Source organism: Hyperolius riggenbachi, chromosome 9, assembly GCF_040937935.1.
Source record: "Hyperolius riggenbachi isolate aHypRig1 chromosome 9, aHypRig1.pri, whole genome shotgun sequence".
Classification (NCBI taxonomy): Eukaryota; Metazoa; Chordata; class Amphibia; order Anura; family Hyperoliidae; genus Hyperolius; species Hyperolius riggenbachi.
In genome coordinates, this window is record NC_090654.1 from 222,113,900 (window position 1) to 222,134,458 (window position 20,559).

Here is a 20,559-nt window from a genome sequence, read left to right on the forward strand (position 1 = left end):
CTGCTATTTCTGCAAATATCATCGGTACTTATTACTCCCCAACAGATCTGAATCTCCACAAACCCCCACAGTTTCACATATTCTATTATATTTCATTTCATCACAGCAATCTGAGCATAGAGGGTTTATACAAAAACCATCACCACAGAGGCCACCATCAACTAGCTGTAACATAAAGTGGGCCTCCACAAGGAATCCTATGGATCACTCAAAAGGAACCCCAACTTCACACCCATCCTGTATAGGTAGGGTGACAACTTGCCCACATGTATTTTATAGTGGTAGAAAGGGGGAAAGTGGCAGATCGGAAAACATATGGCGGCTAAAAGGGCCCCCAACCTGCGTGACATGCTGGTGAGATCTGAGTTCAGATCCACTACGGCTCAATCGTCGCGCATGTGGTTGGGCCCCTCAACACGCCCCAATGGGATGTTCCCCTGCGGAAAATGTTCAGTGTGCCATCTGGTTGATCGAGTTGGAAGTTTCTCGGATTCGCAATCTAGAAGGTCCTATGATATCCGGTCTTTCATAAACTGTGAGAGCAAATTTGTGGTGTATATGATTGTATGCCCATGTGGGCTCAAATACATCGGAAAGACGACACGCATGCTTAAACAGAGAATTCAGCAACATGTGGGGAACATTAAAGAGGGAGATGAAACTAGTCCATTGGGTCTACACTTTAAGTTGTTCCATCAGATGGACCCTGACTCACTAAGATTCAGGGGGATCATTAAAATGTCTATTCCAACTCGAGGGGGGAATTTGGACAGACGGTTATGCCAGATGGAATCGGGCTGGATCTTCAGATTAGCTACAGTGATTCCAGGGGGCTTGAATTCCGATCTGCCACTTTCCCCCTTTCTACCACTATAAAATACATGTGGGCAAGTTGTCACCCTACCTATACAGGATGGGTGTGAAGTTGGGGTTCCTTTTGAGTGATCCATAGGATTCCTTGTGGAGGCCCACTTTATGTTACAGCTAGTTGATGGTGGCCTCTGTGGTGATGGTTTTTGTATAAACCCTCTATGCTCAGATTGCTGTGATGAAATGAAATATAATAGAATATGTGAAACTGTGGGGGTTTGTGGAGATTCAGATCTGTTGGGGAGTAATAAGTACCGATGATATTTGCAGAAATAGCAGTGTGTAAGCAGGCATGCACGAGTGAGTGGGAGAGGTCTGTTTAGACTACTATGTATAGTTCTTTCCTCCTTGCCACGGATGTGTATTATTGGGCTACTGTATAGAATAAGCAGGACTGTGAGGATATCAATTGAATTGCCTATATGAGCTACACACAGTGCTTTGATCCCACGCTGCTGCTGTATGTGATGGGGAACTGAGTGACCAATGGCGGAGGAGCAGAGGTGGAGATACGCAAATGAAGCAGGAGAGGTTGGCTTTTAAAAGATACGTGACGGCGCTGCCCATGTGACCGTCTGAGGAAGCCCGTGGAGCGGGCGATACTAGTTACGGGGACGAGCTGGAGTGACGTCACACGCTGCACGTGTTATGGCGCATGGATACAAAGATTTGTGAACTCTTTGCTGGCGCTGCATGGGGTTGAGAGAAGGTGGAGGCGAGCGATGACTGGACGGGGACCCGAAGAGAGATGAGAAACGACTGGCCAACCTGTGGAGGTGGTGAGAGCCCGCAGGGCACAGCAGCATAGTCTATGCATGTATGAAAAGCGGTAAAACACTGAGCCTGTTGGGCTTTGCCCTCTGAGTGCTCCTGGTTCAACTAACGTTTAAATGCTGGCTTCAAACAAGCTTTTGAAGTGTCTCTGGGATCCCCCCGCTATATGGACTAACACACTTGCATACTAACCTGACTCCCCCTGCAATACCTTTTGTGAGGCTGCATCTTATTGCAGCGCAGCGACTGTTACTAACTACACTTACAAGTGAAGATTGCTACTGGAGGTTACTGGGACTTCTTCACCAGAATCCAAGTGTTTGATAATCACAATATATGAATCCAAGGCGATTAACATACACCATAGAAAGTTATGATTAACTGGAAACTCCCGGGAGTATTGCTCTGGGTTGAATGGTGCTGTATGACTGTGCTATGTGATTGACACGGCCGGCTGTGTATGCTAGGCTGGTATACTCTTTAGCTCGTTTTTATGGGGGTTATGGGGGGTTTTGTAAGCAGACATAATAAATTTTGAAGTGTTGAATGAGACTTAGTGAGACAGTTATTTTTGCAATTGTCCAATTGAACTGCAGGTTGCCACCTGGGTATTCTTCAGTGTCTGGCCCACAAAGACTTCTACATCATTTTATGTATACTCCGGCCCCCCAGCAGTCTGAAGTATGTTGACCCGGCCCTCAACCCAAAACGTTTGGAGACCCCTGCTTTAGATTGTTTGCCTCTGGCAGGGCCCTCCTCCCTAGTGTTTCCAGCTTGATTATGCAATCTTACTGACAATCACCCCTCTTGTAGACTAGAACAGTCTCTATTTTGACCCGACACTGTATTGTTATCAAATCATTTGCATGATCTTGTTTTGTTGTGAGTTTCCTGTATGTTCTACCTTGTGTGTTATCCCATTTATCTATTGTGCAGCGCTGCGTAATATGTTGGCGCTTTATAAATACAATAAATAATAATAATAAGAATACCTAGATTCAATGTAATGTTTTTCAACATAATTTTATGTACAGGTCCTTTTCAAAAAATTAGCATATTGTGATAAAGTTCATTATTTTTTGTAATGTAATGTAATGATAAACATTAGACTTTCATATATTTTAGATTCATTACACACAACTGAAGTAGTTCAAGCCTTTTATTGTTTTAATATTGATGATTTTGGCATACAGCTCATGAAAACCCAAAATTCCTATCTCAAAAAATTAGCATATTTCATCCGACCAATAAAAGGAAAGTGTTTTTAAAAACAAAAAAAGTCAACCTTCAAATAATTCTGTTCAGTTATGCAATACTTGGTCGGGAATCCTTTTGCAGAAATGACTGCTTCAATGCGGCGTAGCATGGAGGCAATCAGCCTGTGGCACTGCTCAGGTGTTATGGAGGCCCAGGATGCTTCGATAGCGGCCTTAAACTCATCCAGAGTGTTGGGTCTTGCGTCTCTCAACTTTCTCTTCACAATATCCCACAGATTCTCTATGGGGTTCAGGTCAGGAGAGTTGGCAGGCCAATTGAACACAGTAATACCATAGTCAGTAAACCATTTACCAGTGGCTTTGGCACTGTGAGCAGGTGCCAGGTCATGCTGAAAAATGAAATCTTCATCTCCATAAAGCTTTTCAGCAGATGGAAGCATGAAGTGCTCCAAAATCTCATGATAGCTAGCTGCATTGACCCTGCCCTTGATAAAACACAGTGGACCAACACCAGCAGCTGACATGTCACCCCAGACCATCAATGACTGTGGGTACTTGACACTGGACTTCAGGCATTTTGGCATTTCCCTCTCCCCAGTCTTCCTCCAGACTCTGGCACCTTGATTTCAGAATGACATGCAAAAGTTGCTTTCATCCGAAAAAAGTACTTTGGACCACTGAGCAACAGTCCAGTGCTGCGTCTCTGTAACCCAGGTCAGGCGCTTCTGCCGCTGTTTCTGGTTCAAAAGTGGCTTGACCTGGGGAATGCGGCACCTGTAGCCCATTTCCTGCACACGCCTGTACACGGTGGATGTTTCTACTCCAGACTCAGTCCACTGCTTCCGCAGGTCCCCCAAGGTCTGGAATCGGTCCTTCTCCACAATCTTCCTCAGGGTCCGGTCACCTCTTCTCGTTGTGCAGCGTTTTCTGCCACACTTTTTCCTCCCCACAGACTTCCCACTGAGGTGCCTTGATACAGCACTCTGGAAACAGCCTATTCGTTCAGAAATTTCTTTCTGTGTCTTACCCTCTTGCTTAAGGGTTTCAATGATGGCCTTCTGGACAGCAGTCAGGTCGGCAGTCTTACCCATGATTGCGGTTTTGAGTAATGAACCAGACTGGGAGTTTTTAAAAGCCTCAGGAATCTTTTGCAGGTGTTTAGAGTTAATTAGTTGAGTCAGATGATTAGGTTAATAGCTCGTTTAGAGAACCTTTTCATGATATGCTAATTTTTTGAGATAGGAATTTTGGGTTTTCATGAGCTGTATGCCAAAATCATCAATATTAAAACAATAAAAGGCTTGAACTACTTCAGTTGTGTGTAATGAATTTAAAATATATGAAAGTCTAATGTTTATCAGTACATTACAGAAAATAATGAACTTTATCACAATATGCTAATTTTTTAGAAGGACCTGTATGTTCCGGCCCCCCAGCATCCAAGCAAGTATGTTTACCCGGCCCTTGACCAAAAGGTTTGGGGACCCCGACTTAGGACAAGGATTAGTGTTTGTGGTATGCAGGACATTTACAGGGGGGTTTTATTGTGTGGGCAGTGCAGTGCAATTGTGGCCAGGGCTATTTCTGTTCACTTTGGCATGCTGATGCTTGCACCTCCCAATTTCCTCCCCCCACCACTTTCTCTCCCCTAAATTTATTTATGGGAAGTCTGTAGCCTACATTAATCACTTTAGCTGCCTGTAATTGATACTCACGCCCTGAGCAGCTGTCACTACAGCCGCACGGACGTGAAATTAACCTAATTATCCTTGTACTTTGTGCGCAGTGTTGGTAAATCATGCACATTCTCCTGCTGGTGCAAGGGCACATGCGTTCCCTGAGCCAATCTGTACCCCTTTTTGTGAATGATTTCTGTAACAACCAGTAACAGTGATCATTCTCTATTAAGGCAGGGTCTATGTTGCATTGCGTTTGCGATCACGGTTCCTGCTAGCAATCGTTACATTCGTTTTGCAATTTCTCGGAAGTGGCAGAATACATTGTAATTGCACTTGTCTGGTGAAAAAATCAGAAACTGCACGGAAAACCCGGGTCCACAAAACCCGAATGAATGGTAACTACATGCATTTCCCGAGTGGGACTATTGACTTCAATGGCCAGTGCAGCTGTGCACATTTTGCACACAGTTATAGCAAGTGTGTTCCCTGCCTAAGACCTCCTTACAATTTTTTGATGTGTCTTATAGCTTTAGACCCCTGTTTCATAAAAATTAGGTAGGGACAAACTCAATCCATTATGCAAAAGATGGTGTTTTAAAAATTAGGATCAAACTTGGTGAAAGTTTCAGCAAAGCTACACAAGTTGATAGCTTACAAAACACAAACTTTTGAGTAGCCCTGGTTGTTAGCTTTCCACAATAGTGACATTTCTGGGCTTTTTCTGATGTCCAGACTCTTCTGGGACTATGCAATGTATGGTGCTAAAATACTTTGTGGAAAAAATTGTCCTGTACAAATCCACATGCACACTTCAAAATTAAGGACCTGGTAAATGCCCCAGCTAGCTATCACATGGGACATACAGTGCTGCCCATAATTATTCATACCCCTGGCAAATTTTGACTTAAAGTTATTTTTATTCAACCAGGAAGTATTTTTTTTTTTTTTTTGACGGGGAATGACATAGGGGTCTCCCAAAAGATAATAAGAGGATGTACAAGAGGCATTATTGTGAAAAAAAACATTTCTCAGCTTTTATTTACATTTGTCAAAAAGTGTCCAGTCCAAAATTATTCATACCCTTCTCAGTAATCCATAGAAAAGCCTTTATTGACTATTACAGCAATCAAACGCTTCCTATAAGTGCAGACCAGCTTTTTGCATGTCTCCACAAGTATTTTTGCCCATTCATTTTTAGCAATGAGCTCCAAATCTTTAACCACCTTAGCGGTATGGACGAGCTCAGCTCGTCCATTACCGCCAGAGGGTGCTGCTCAGGCCCTGCTTGGCCGATTTGCATGAAATAAAAAGCAGCACACGCAGCCGGCACTTTGCCAGCCGCGTGTGCTGCCTGATCGCCGCCGCTCTGCGGCGATCCGCGGCGAAAGAGGGTCCTTCCCAGCTGCCTGAGCGCTGCGCAGCCGGAACAAATAGTTCCGGCCAGCGCTAAGGGCTGGATTGGAGGCGGCTGACGTCAGGACGTCGGCTGACGTCCATGACGTCACTCCGCTCGTCGCCATGGCGACGAAGTAAGCAAAACACGGAAGGCTGCTCATTGCGGCCTTCCGTGTTACTTCTGGCCGCCGGAGGCGATCAGAAGAACGCCTCCGGAGCGCCCTCTAGTGGGCTTTCATGCAGCCAACTTTCAGTTGGCTGCATGAAATAGTTTTTCATTTATTTAAAAAAAAACCTCCCGCAGCTGCCCTGGCGATCTTAATAGAATGCCAGGGTGGTTAAAGTGGTATTGTCACCATAAAAATCTAATTTCAACTGCAACTGGCCTGAGTGTATTAAGTGATAAAGATGCTAATCATGCATTCAAAACTTGAAAAACTTTTTCTGCTTTTATGATTTGGAGTTATCACATACAGGTAGTCCCCAGTTTACAAACGACCCGCCGATACGAACGCCCGCCGACCCGCCACGATGTCATGCTGCCGGGGACTACCTGTTCTGCTGCCATATTTAATGCAGAGTTGGCGCAGCGGAAGGTAAATAGAGGACATCTCACCTGTTCCATGGCTGTAGAAGGTCCCAGCGTGCTGCCTGGAAGCTGCGCGGCCCGTCCTCTTGCTCCATCCACTGTCCTCCCGGTGGCTTCACATGCGTCGCATAATGATGCATTAGCAGGCGCCGGCACTAGGGGGCTTCTCCTGATTGCGTTATTATGCGATGCATGTGAAGCCGCCGGGAGGACAGTCGTTCTGTGCCCTCGCCCCAGCTCCGGAGACTCCCAGTTTTCTCCGCTGCAGAACCCGACCTCGCCTTGTCGGGTTCCAGGTCGGCGTCTTCTGCGCTCCACGGCGCGGGTCACGTGGTCCGGCTGACGTCATCAGGACAGTACTTCTCAGACGCAGTAGTTTTTTTTTTCATTTGCTTGGACACTCCCTTTAAGGTGCACTGGCCCTTTAGTAGTCAGTGCCAAACAGTTGCATGCTGGGGGTTCTATTTATCTTTAATATATTCCTCCTCTTCCCTTTATTTCCCTGCCAGCTGCTTATCTGAAACACGATCCCCTGCTCACTTGTGTTTACAAGCAAGGCTGAGGTTACTCAGCGATTTGAGGAGAAAAGAAAAAAAGTAAAGGGCAAAAATGACAGGATTTAGCCTAAATTGTGGGCAAAGACATCATCCCCACCAGGAACAGAATTCTCTTCATTCACTATATAATGTTCACTGAAATCAAAACGTGGACAGTACAATACATGTGTTATGTAAGTAGATCAAGTATTTATCTACTTATATATGTGTTTTTTCCCTGGCATAGTATGGCTAATCCTACTGTTTTAAGGTTTTAGGGTCTTCTTGCTATCACCCTGATGTTTAGCTCCCTCTACAGACTCTCAATTAGATTCAAGTCAGGACTCTTGATGGGCCACTTCAAAATGTTAATGTTGTTGTCTGATGAAAAAATACACCTTTATTTCCAAATATTCTATTATCCCCATGTATTGAACTCGGGACTGCATTTAAACGTTGGCATAACCTGAACATATGGGTTAATCACGTGTGTGGTTTTTATCAATAGTAGCATTGCTTATTTTAAAACTATGTTGGATGGAAATGGAGGAATAGTGCATCTCTCTCTCTCTCTCTCTCTCTCTCTCTCTCTCTCTCTCTCTCTCTCTCTCTCTCTCTCTCTCTCTCTCTCTCTCTCTCTCTCTCTCTCTCTCTCCCCCTCCCCCCCCCATATAATTATTACTAAGAAAAGATCGGCCAAAAGTCAAATTTGTCCTAAAAAAAAAAACAAAACAAGATATACCGGTAGATCATTTTATGTGATGAGCGATTGCTGTGGATTTTGGTAGCTTTTTTTTAAAAAAGTGTCAGCTTTTTGCCAGCGATTGTTTAGCAATTAGCAGTTTTACTTCTGATTGGTCCTTTTAATTAATTTTCATTTTTTTTTACAGTGTGCAGTAATGTAAAAACGCTGGTAAAATCGCTCTGTATAGCGATTCATGAGCGATTATGCCAACGTTTATATACTTTACATTGCAGAAACGCTAAACGCTAAAAATGCTGCATGCCCTGCATTTGCGATTTTGGTAATCGCAATCGCTCCAGTAGAATTTGGCCCACCCATTAACATTAGCTGAGCATTTAGGGAAATCGCTAGTGTTTTGAATCACTCCCTAAACGCTCACAAAATCACTCTAGTGGGTTTGAGCTCTGATTTGGCTTTGCAGACAGCAATGATGAATTGATAGATTAGATACAAAAACATTGTTTCTCAAAACAAGCCTAAAGGCGCATACACACGCCGTACTTTTGCAAACGACTGGTCTGACAGACCCTCCCGCGGGGCGTTCGTTCTGCCGACATTCGCAAATTATTATTATTTAATATTTATATAGCGCCGACATATTACGCAGCGCTGTACAGTGTATATATATGTATCTTGTCACTAACTGTCCCTCAAAGGAGCTCACAATCTAATCCCTACCGTTGCCATATGTCTATATTATGTAGTGTAAGTACTGTAGTCTAGGGCCAATTTTAGGGGGAGCCAATTAACTTATCCGTATGTTTTTGGAATGTGGGATGAAACCGGAGTGCCCGGAGAAAACCCACGCAGACACAGAGAGAACATACAAACTCTTTGCAGATTGTGCCCTGGCTGGGATTCGAACCAGGGACCCAGCGCTGCAAGGCGAGAGAGCTAACCACTACGCCACCGTGCTGAGTACATGAGTACAAGCTGATCAGTCAAAAGCAGTTTAATCAGTCTGTCGACAGCTTGTATTCACATGCCACTGTCGGCAGAACGACCGCCTCGCGGGAGGGTCTGACAGACCCGTCGTTTGCAAAGGTATGGAGTGTGTACGTGCCTTTAGGCTGCTTTCACAGTGGGATGTTAGTTAGTGCAGCATGTAACGCTCCCCCAACGCTCAGCAATGTAACACAAGTGGGCTGTTCACAGTAACGCTGCACGTTGTAATGAAAGTGCAGCATGCTGTGCGTTCTACGTTAGACTGTTTGCACATGCTCAGTAGGAGGGCGGAGAGGAGGCGGGGAGATGCCGCTACAGTAGCCGCGCACATGGCTACTTAATATGCACTGCACTGGCGGCCGCTGATTGGCCGGCGGGACCACGTGATGTGGAGTGTCTCCGAGGTCCCGCCGGCCAATCAGCGCCACTCTGGGAGACCTTATGCGGATAGAGTCGTCTAACGCGGCTCACTCTAACGTCCTCTCCCGCACCACCATGCGTTGCGTTAGGGGCACGTTATGCAACCATAACGTCCCCTAAAAGGCAACGTCTTAGTGTGTAAGTAGCCTTAAGGATATAAGCATCATTACCAGGCCATATATTCCTCATTTGCTCAAACTCGCTCAACCCACATTAGGAATCCTTCTATAAATGTTGAGAGGAGGTGTTTAGCCAATTTATAAAAGAAAATGATAGTGTTTGTGTGAAGCCTGGTAATTTACAGGTTGGAATATTGTCCTGGCAATCCAGGAAAGTTGCAATACAAGCCAAATCAAAGCAATTGCAGCTTAATTAGCTACAGTAATGAACAGTACCAACCATCCATTGTTATGTTAATCAGTCAAACTTTATGTTAATCAGTAGTGCCCATTTAGGTGTTAAAATTACCATTCATCCCTGTCTTAAAGGACCACTCCAGGGGAAAAAATAAGCAGTTAAATGTCAGAACCAACATGTTTTGGACTAGTCCATTTCATCATGGGGGATTCTCAAGGTTTTCTTTGTTTTCAAAAGCATCTCCTGCACAGCTGTTGCTAAGTCTAAATCAGAGGTACCCACACTTTTTTGGCTTGTGAGCTACTTTGAAAAATTAGCAAGTCAAAATGATCTACCCATGTACAATTTTAGGAGCACAACTGTATATACAGAATGGAAAATGAAGTGGGGTCGGGATCTACCAAGCAGTCCTTAGTGATCTACCAGTAGATCGCGATCTACCTAATGGGCACCCCTGGTCTAAATGATAAAATAGCATGCAAACATGTAGGGAGGCGGGCTGGTATCCTACTAGAAAAAAAATTCTTAGAACCCCCTATGAGGAGATGGACTTAGTTCACTTGTGAGCTAGCAGTTATGCATAAGCATTGCATAAAGCACAGTCTAAGAATAGCTCTTTGGTTCCCCCTCAAACAGCTGTCATCCCAGGCATCTGCCTGTTTTGTCTATGCCTAAACAATGCCCTAATTGCGACCTTACATTCACTGGCCCTTCAGTATGTTACAAGAGAAGAGGGCTTTACACCAAAATGTCAGCTAGAGGCTCAGTGAAGGCTTACTGTACAGTATATACTTTGGACTCCACCCAGTATCTGTATTAAAATGCAACAGTGAACTTTGTACCCCTGCTCATTTATGTGCAGTCGTAAATCACCTTTCACAATGATCTACTCTGTATCCTGTTTATACTTTCTAAGAACTGTAGCAAGGGTAGTGCTGGAATTTATTTTACCTTTAACTCACTTCAAAGTATATTTCTATACCTCTTTTCAGCTAAGCAATTTAGCAGCGTTACAGCTGCATACAAATGCTTAATTGATGTCACCCTTAACTATTGTTGATTCATTAATCGTGAAAAATGGACATGTGGCTCAGCTATAGCTTATATTTTTATAGATTTTGCAATAGAGGTGCCCAGTTACCTTTAAGAGTATACAATGCTTGCTTTTTTATGTGTAACCGGTATTGACATTGAGAGTTGTCTCTTCCTACTTGAGAAATGTTCAGATTATACTTCCTCTTCCGATTGCTTATTTATTGTATTTATAAAGTGCCAAAATATTATGCAGCACTTTACAATAGATTAATGCAGTTAGAAACAGGATCGTGTGATGTGGTTGAATCTCTTTGGTATCAATAGTACAACGTCTAGATCAAGTCTTTTAGCCCATGGAAGGAGTTTCTGACAGTGAGGATGCACGATCAAGGTGAAGACCCCCCCCCCAGAGGTTTACAATGGCAGGGTGCGTTTTGCTGAGAGGGCACTCAGCAGATGTTATGGTACTGATGCAGGGGGTAAGCAAGCAAGAACAGGTGAGTTCTGAGGGTACGCTTAAAGGAATTAAAGGTGAGGGCGAGACTGATGGCTGATTGGAGTGAGTTCCAGAGGGTGTGGGCAGCCCTAGTGAAGTCCTGCAATCACGCGTAGGAGTGAGAAGTAGGCGCAGATTGTTGGAGGATTGGAGAGGGTGGGCTGGTGTGTGCCTGTGGACAAGATCTGAAATGTCCTAAGGAAATAGATCACGATTGGTTGGCACTAGATGAACAGACCAGCATATTCTGGGGGATAGCAGGTGTGTGATGCCGAGTTTCCAGATAAAGCGAATCAGATATGTGTCAGGAAAAGAGTTGCAATGACATCCGGGCACCAGCCAGCAATGCTGCTAATTACACATTTAATACATCCCCAAGAAATTCCATACAGTAATAGTGGTAGCCTAACAGCCGTTGCACAGGAAAACCTGCTTCTTCAGAGGCAACAATTACTTACTAAGTAATTTGTTGCCTCTGAAGAAGCAGGTTTTCCTGTGAAATGGCTGTTAGGCTACCACTCTATTACTGTATGGAATTTCTTGGGGATGTATTAAAGGTGTAATTAGCAGCATTGCTGGCTGGTGCCCGGATGTCATTGCAACTCATTTCCTGACACAAGATGTGAAATGTAGTTCTGGCAGTTCCTGTACACCAATTTGTAGACCAAGCACAGAATTTTGAAGATGCTGACCTACCAGTAATTGTATAATAAATGAGCACACAACTCCCTCCTCTGTAATTATTTACTTTAAACTTTGTACTCTTGTTAGATGGGAAATGTTGAAAACGAATTAACGGATCTGCTAATTTTTGCCCCAAGAAAGGGCCATAAACATGATTCTGATAAATGATGGATCTCTGGCATTTTGACTGATCCACTCAGCATATTTATTAGGCAATACTTGTGGGTGATTGATTGTGTGTACCGTAATCATTAGATGCTCCACCTCGGGTTCTCTTTAAGGTAAAAATAAAACAATATAGCTTTGTCAGTCACAACAATGTCCAGAAACGGCAACAAAAATACACCACTCTTGGTGTTCAGTGATCACACTGTAGGCACAGCACAAAATATTCAACCTTCTGGGTCTGTACCAATTCTATCTCTGGCCTCTTGCCTTCTGCAGCCACACTGGCTTGTGAGTGACACCCTGCCACGGGCCTAATGGCAGTCCTGGGCCACTCACCTTTTCCAGGCTTCTCCTGGTTTACCAGTACCGGAGTCCAACTCCCTCCAGCACTTCCACATCAGCAGCTTCCCTGCTGCTACAGGCCTGGCAGCCCGCTTGGCTGCACAGCTTTCCGGAGCATTCTTGCTCCATATACAGCCCACTGCATTCTGATTCATGATAATTGCACAGGTGAGTTAATTAACTCTGCCAGACTCAGGCCTGGACTTGGAGGACTGGCGTGTAAGGCCCACCCTTCTCCCAATACACGCCAGTCCTGGATCCCATATTGCAGGATAATGTTGTTGCTAAATTGCAACAACAGACATTTTTGCAGGACTTTTCCATCCAAAACCAGACCAGAATCAAGCAGACATCTGCCCTGACCATCACACTACTTAGGGCCCGTTTCCACTAGAGCGAATCTGCATGCAGATTAGCATAGACCATACAAGTGGATGGGACTGTTTCCACTTGTCACAATTTCTGAGCGTTTTTCTGTGCAGAAAAAATCTGCACGGCAGAGCCATCAGAATTCGCATACCGCTATGCGATTCACATACAATGTATTTCATAGGAAATTCGCATGTGGTTTTGGTATGCAAATTTTCATGCAAATTCATATACATTTCGCATAGAAACAATGGAAAAGCACACAGGCACTGCCATGGTTAAATTCGCATACATAGTCATCCATGCGAAATCGTATGCGAATTCGCATGAAAATTCGCATAAAACTGCATGCGAAATTCGCATGTGCATGCAATTTTTTTCCAGCGGCGATTCCCACACCACAAGTGGAAACGGGCCCTTATAGGTATTCTTTGACCCTCTTTAGAGGTGGCCATACATGGTACAATTTTTTTTTTCGATTAGATAATTTAGTTCGATTATTCCGTTAGATCGAACATAAAGATTTTTCCAGCATGTCCGATCTGATTTTTCTAAAAAAAAAAAAAAAAAAAAAAAAACAGGATAATCGTTCAAATTTCTTGATCAAAAAATAAATACTTTCAACTTTCATTTGATTTGATCATTTAGATCGAATAAACGGGATAATCGAACGTTTTTATTCTACCATCTATGGCCACCATATAGAGCAGTGATGATGGGAGCTGCACTTGACAATCGTGGAAACATATTTCTTCTTTGATAAATGAGTTTGTTTCCCTGATGTGCATGGGCACTGTGACTGTTGAATGTAAAATACATGTGTATACAGTTACATGAGATTAATAATAATACTATTAATCATTAATCAAAACGCCAACATATTACGCAGCGCTGCACAATAGATAAATGGGTTAACATACAAGGTAGAACATACGGAAACTCACAACAAAACAAGATCATGCAAATGATTTGATAACAATACAGTGTCATAGGTCAAAATAGAGACTGTTCTAGTCCACAAGAGGGTTGCTTGTCAGCAAGATTGCATAATCAAGCTGGAAACACTAGGGAGGAGGGCCCTGCCAGAGGCTTACAATCTAAAGGGTGGGGGTGGAGACAATAGGTGCATCTTTTGAGAGGGTATCTAACAGAACCTATTATGGTGCTGGTGTAGGGGGGTATGCGAGCATGAAGAGGTGAGTCTTGAGGGATTGTTTGAAGGTATTAAAGGTGGGGGCGAGTCTGACGGCTGGTGGGAGTGAGTTCCAGAGAGTAGGGGCAGCCCTGGTAAAGTCCTGCAATCGTGCATGTGACTGAGATATGCGTGGTGCGACTAGGGGCAGGTCATTGGAGGATCGGAGGGGGCGGGCTGGTATGTGCCTGTGGACCAGATCAGAGATGTAGGTCGGGCAGGTCTTGTGCACCGATTTGTAGGCCAAGCACAGGATTTTGAAATTGATCCTAAAGCTGATGGGGAGCCAGTGTAATGCTTTACAGAGCGGAGTTGTAGAGGCGCTGCGATGAGAAGAATGTATCAGTCTGGCTGCCGCATTCATTACGTACATTTGAGTAAAATAAACTGTAAATTATTTTTAGTATGGATCTGTGACTTACTGCAGGTATAATGAATCTGTCAGCTCTTAAAGGAAACCAGAGACGGAAAAATAAAAAAGATTTATACATACCCGGGGCTTCCTCCAGCCTCATACGCTCGGATCGCTCCCACGCCGCCGTCCTCCGCTGCCTGCAGCTCCCGTACCGGGTCCCGTAACTTCCTCCAGTCGTGGCCAGTCTGCGCAAGAGAAAGTGCGTTCTCTACGTATCTCTCCAGGGCCGTTCACATTATGAACTATTTTAAGCAATGCCAGTTGCCTGGCTATTCTGCTGAACCTCTGCCTCTTATTCTTTTAGCCATAGACCCTGAACAAGCATGCAGATCAGGTACTCTGACTGAAGTCTGACTGGATTAGCTACATGCTTGTTTCAGGTGTGTGATTCAGACATCACTGCAGCCAGTGATCAGCAGCACTGCCAGGCAACTGGTATTGTTTAAAAGGAAACAAATGTGGCAGCCACAGTATCCCTCTCACTTCAGGTTCCCATTAAAGACTAGTCCATCTCTTAGTGGGGTATTCTCAAGATGCCTTTATTTTCAAAAGCACTCCCTGAGCTGCAGTTTCTCAGATCAGCTGCTAGAATAGTGGCACACAATTAGGCATTTGGGTAGGATGGAGGCACCCAAATTATGTTAAATATCTGTCTGTGAGGAAGCGGGTCACCACCAGGAAACGCATTGTCACCATCTTCTCCAGTCAGACCAGCATGTGCCACTGTGCCTACAGTGTTTCCCCTAAAGTAAGACATCCCTTGAGAATAAGCCCTAGCAGGAATTCCTAGCATGCTTGAAATATAAGACCTTCCCTGAATGTGAGCCCTAGCTAGGCAGCAGCCCACATGACACCAGCAAGTCACGCTCAATACAAAGCCTGGATACAGGAGAGCAGCAGTATAATGTGAGTTCTACAGTCCTGTATATGTGTCAGGCAATTTGTGTTTTTGTTGGAGCCATCCCTCCTGATCTGTCGTGATAAGCATCACCAGCACTCCACCTCTTCACCTCTTCCCAGGACACAGCTTGTCCTATCATAGCTCTGGGGAGCCTGACAGAGTTCTCTGCCTGCAAGAAATAGACTCTTCCCCACATAAGCAGCAGAGTCAATGCCTATAAGTGAGAGCCAATATCTGCAAACCACAAGCTCTGTGTATGCTGCTTGTGTTTCAGCATGATATGCAGTAAATACATCTTGCATAGGAAAACTACCAGTATTTCCCCCAAAATAAGACATCCTCTGAAAATAAGCCCTAGCACATCTTTTGGAGCAAAAATGTATATAAGACAGTGTTTTATTTTCGGGGAAACACGGTATATAGTGGTAGCAGGAACTGCAATCCACCTTTGTGTGTGTGTGTGTATATATGTATACTTTCATGTATACTTTCATCCCCTCTCTATACCTAACGATACTGTACAATGTACCATTGGGCTCCTGGTCTCTCCCTTCTTCTTATTTGGGTTTTCTTAGTCCCTACAAGAGCCACCGAAACCTTTCTACACAAATAGGCAGGCAGGCTGGCATCATTGCGCAAGTCCTTGCTAGGGGGTGCTTTTATAGGAATAATGGGCACTTTGAGAATCTACTATGAGGATAGGCGGTACTTCAAAACTTTTCAGTAAGAGGTACAGAGGTGTCTGATAATGGTACCTACAGAGAATGACCGCTACATAGGCATTGATTTACAGTGCACTCACTTCAGAACAAATGTACACATATATTTATCATTTTACTGTTTTTGTCATAGTGCTTCTTAAATGTGCCCCTTATTTTGGTTTGGTTTGGACCCAGGACTCCTGTCATAGGATGTCTAAAGAATCAGGACTTGTGTCTTTCAAGTGACAGCCATTGGCCAATCAAATTTTGGATGTATGAACACACTCTAAAAGTGCCAACTAACTATCCAATTTTAGTGAATAAGCGACTGTCCGATTGATAAGATTGGTTTATAGTGATGGTGCCAATCGTCAACAATTGTTGTATTGTTTTTCAGTTTAATTCCATCTGAAATGATTGGATAGGTTATATTTTTTAATTCCATGTACAGACCTGATCGATTCCTTCTGATCAGTCAATCATTCGCTAATAGGATCGTTAGTGGGCACCATTAGGGTGCGTTACAGGAAAATCACATAGCAATTCTGCCGCTATGCGATTTTTTTTTTTCCCACACTTCGTCGTTTCAAATTGTTTTCCAGCTTGTTTTTTTTTTTCCTCCTGTTGCAAACGCACCACAATTGCGCCCGTACACCTGTCAGATCGTGGCGTAATCGCGGTAGTGGAAAATGTGAGAATTGCAGAGTGATTGCAGTCACATTTCTCAGTGGAAAACAGCTCTAATATACAACTTCTGATGATTTCAGTTATTCTTTGTATTGTGTTTTGTTAATGCCCTCCTCTCGGTCTCCTGCTGTGTCTGTACATTTGAACTATTTTTTTACGCGAGAGTCTCTGGGCAGGGACTTCCTTTCTCATTGTCTTATGCAGTTTGTTGTAGTGTTTTGATCTTACAGTCTGCATCTACATCTGTGTGTGTGTGTGTGTGTGTGTGTGTGTGTGTGTGTGTGTGTGTGTGTGTGTGTGTGTGTGTGTGTGTGTGTGTGTTTGTGTGTGTGTGTACAGCGGGTGTGTGTGTACAGCGGGTGTGTGTGTGTGTACAGCGGGTGTGTGTGTGTGTGTGTGTGTGTACAGTGTGTGTACAGTGTGTGTACAGTGTGTGTACTGTGTGTGTGTGTGTGTGTGTGTGTGTGTGTACAGTGTGTGTGTGTGTGTGTGTGTGTGTGTGTGTGTGTGTGTGTGTGTGTGTGTGTGTGTGTGTGTGTGTGTGTGTGTGTGTGTGTACAAAAATATATTTTAGGCTCCCTGCACACTGCATGCGATTCTAATCTTTAATCGGTCTTTTACATCTGATTCCGATTTTTAATCGTTACTGCATGCTGTGCTTTTTTCCTCCATTTTTATGTTGATTGCATTCAGGGAAAAACGGAATTTCAAACCGGAAATGGAATCGGAATCGCATAACGTATTTGCAGTGTGCAGGGAGCCTCAATTTGTAAATAACTAAACAGTTGGGAAGGACATAAACTGGAAAAAAAAATGAAACTAATTGCTATAGTGTAAATCGACCCCAAGTTGCCCACTTATGTATAATGCATTGTGGTTTTAATTTTTTGTTCTCCTACTGCAAACACGCCCTGAAGATCTCTGACTGCCACTTGTTTGTATGGAAGCCAATTACAGCAGTGCTATGGTGCTAATTTGATTGCTTCCTTTCGGGAGGGTTTGCAGTAGAAATGCAAAGTTCAGTGCAATTCAAGACATTTTTCACTGTGTGATTTTGAGGGGGACATTTATTAAAGGTGTCTGAGACAAAATATTGGTAGGTTTTTAGAAATCCACGCTGAACTGTCTCAGACATCGTAAGAAATCACTAGGTAACGCATCTTCCTTCTAAAAGTATTGTAAAAAGGGAGAAAATAGGAAGGTCTCTCAGACAGTGCAGTGTGTGAGGGAAATTGCTGTTGCTGTAACCAATACATCTGCCGTATTGATACTGGCAGGCTCAGAAGAGGAATTCAGCATGGGGGAGGAGCCCTTCAGGGGGGCTGAGCCTGCACTGCTGCACTATCTGTAGAACTGCTGTTAAAGAGACTCTGTAACAAAAATTTCATCCTGTTTTCTACCATCCTACAAGTTCCTAAACCTGTTCTAATGTTACATAGTTACATAGTTATTTTGGTTGAAAAAAGACATACGTCCATCGAGTTCAACCAGTACAAAGTACATCTCCAGCCCGTCCCCCACATACCCCTGTTGATCCAGAGGAAGGCGAAAAAACCCCCACAAGGCATGGTCCAATTAGCCCCAAAAGGGAAAAATTCCTTCCTGACTCCAGATGGCAATCAGATAAAATCCCTGGATCAACATCATTAGGCATAACCTAGTAATTGTAGCCATGGATGTCTTTCAACGCAAGGAAAGCATCTAAGCCCCCTTTAAATGCAGGTATAGAGTTTGCCATAACGACTTCCTGTTCTCTGGCCATGTGCCATGTGCTCTGGCTTACTGCAGCACTTTCTACTATCACCATCTCTGTAATAAATGAGTTTATCTTTCCCCTGTCGGACTTGTCGCCCTGTGTCTGGAAGGCTGCCAACTTCAGTGTTGTGGATCTGTGATGCACGCCCCCCTCCAGGCCCCCTCTTTGCACACTCCTGTGTGTGTGTTATTTACATTAGCCAGCTTTTCTCTGCTCTCTTTATCTTTTACAAGCTGGATAAATCCTCCTCTGTTGTGAAAGGAGTCACATACTGAGGAATTACAGACACTGGGCAGAGCTGTCTGCAGGAAGAAACAATCAGCCTGTAACTCTTCAGTGGGTGAGAACTGCAGGGGGAAAGAGACACACAAATGATCTCTTGAGATTCAAAGGAATGCTTGTGTATGGATGTATTTTCTATGTGTGGACATACTGTACATCAACCTACTTCCTGTTTTGGTGGCCATTTTGTTCATTTACAAACAAACTTTTTAAAACTGTTTTTGACTACTTTTAATGCGGCGGGGAGCGGCGAAATTGTGACAGAGGGTAATAGGAGATGTCCCCTAACGCACTGGTATGTTTTCTTTTGTGCAATTTTAACAATACAGATTCTCTTTAAGCACTTCTTAATCTGCAACCGTTTAAGGATGGAATTGCACATTTCTTAAAGAGACTCTGAAGTCTCCTAAAATTGCACTTTTTATATAACAGTTACCTTCAGCAGTACACCACAAGCTAAAACGCCGCATCCCCACGGCAGATCGCTATATTTAAACCCCCCAAACCTTAGGGCAAAAATCCACGACTTTCAAAGTCGTGGATTTTGCTGCCCGGGGAATCAGAGCTTTGAGCTGCATCTCTGCCTCCATTCATGCCAATCCCCGCGGATCTCCGCCTCTCCCCCGACCCTCTCAGTGAAGGAAGACTGAGAGGGGCGGGGATTGCCATGCATGGAGACAGAGCTGCAGCCCAAAGCCCGATTCGCTGCAATTTGCGCGCACAAAAGTCCGCAATCCCACGATTCGCGGCACTTTGCACGTTCAAAAGTTCAGGAACGGCACTTCACGTGCTAACTGTTTAGCACACCAGCACGGCTTTGTGAATCAAGCCCATGGTCTTCATCTCCCTTTTTGGTCAGTGAAGCCATGCATTTTTAACAGACCGAAATGGAGGCTTGAATGTCAAAAGGGACAGACTTCCTCCTGACACTGGAGAACTTCCTTCAGAAGCTTTTACCAAGGCAAGCACTTCTACATGCAGCTAAGGGGAAAAAACAATTATTTTGTGCATTGTGTGCTCCAGGGGCGTTGCTAGGATCCCAAGAGATCCGGGGCACTTTTGGGCACCCCAGCCGAAAATGGGCGTGGCTTTGTACTAGAATGTGGGTGTGGTCATGGGTGGAGCTAAATTTACATGACCATAACAGCTATCTAATTACAACTGCCCAGCAAAATGTTGAATGAAGCCCCCCTCTCCATTAATACAAAAAAAGTGCAGTATATCACATAAATAAGCAGTGCCACTTAAATATAACTAGGCACAGCTACCTGGCTTCTGTGCTGGCTGGTCTGGCTTTCTGATGGGCATGTTGGCCTGCTGCCAGGTTGTCTGGCAGTCCACCATAGCATTTCCTGACCTTTTAGTGGACCCTCTCCCATGCTCTTACAGGCCTCCTACTAAGGCACCACAACTCCCAGTATGCCCTCCATAGTGGAACCACAGCTCCCTGTATAAAGGCATCACAGCACCCAGCAGGGCACCACAGCACCTAGTAGACCCACATAGATGCCCTGTGTGGTGCCCTGCTTGGTGCAGTGGTGCCTCTATTTGGCGTGTTGGGTGTTGTGGTGGAGATAGGAAAGAAGCCCGAAGGAGGAGATGTCTGCAGAATCTGGCGGCCAAAAATGAGTACTGCCGCCCACTGCCTGACTCTGCCTGAGGGAGATCCGGGGCACCCCATAACACATCTGGGGCACATGCCACTGATCTTTGGGGCTAGCAACGCCCCTGGTGTGCTTCATCATTATTGCTCAGTTAATAGTATCGCTTACGTTTACTTTAAGGAGCCCCGGTGTACCTGATTATGTGCATGATTGATTATTTTGATTACCACAGCTTTCTCATATAAACCCCAGTATGACAGGTTTGCTTATGTGATGCCATGCAATATTATTGTCACAAAATAGGGCATACTTTTCTATACTGTAGTCAGTTATATAGTAGTTTGTACTTGTTTTTTTTTTTTTTTTTACATATGATCCGTTAAAGAAAGTTCTGTAAATG

At 44.2% G+C, this 20,559-nt stretch overlaps 1 protein-coding gene across 8 annotated transcripts in view; it reads left to right on the forward strand.

The window, feature by feature from the left end:
• Positions 1-20,559, forward strand: part of RALGAPA1 (Ral GTPase activating protein catalytic subunit alpha 1) — a 335,676-nt gene that overhangs the window by 51,422 nt on the left and 263,695 nt on the right. The gene's annotated exons all lie outside the window — the stretch shown is intronic.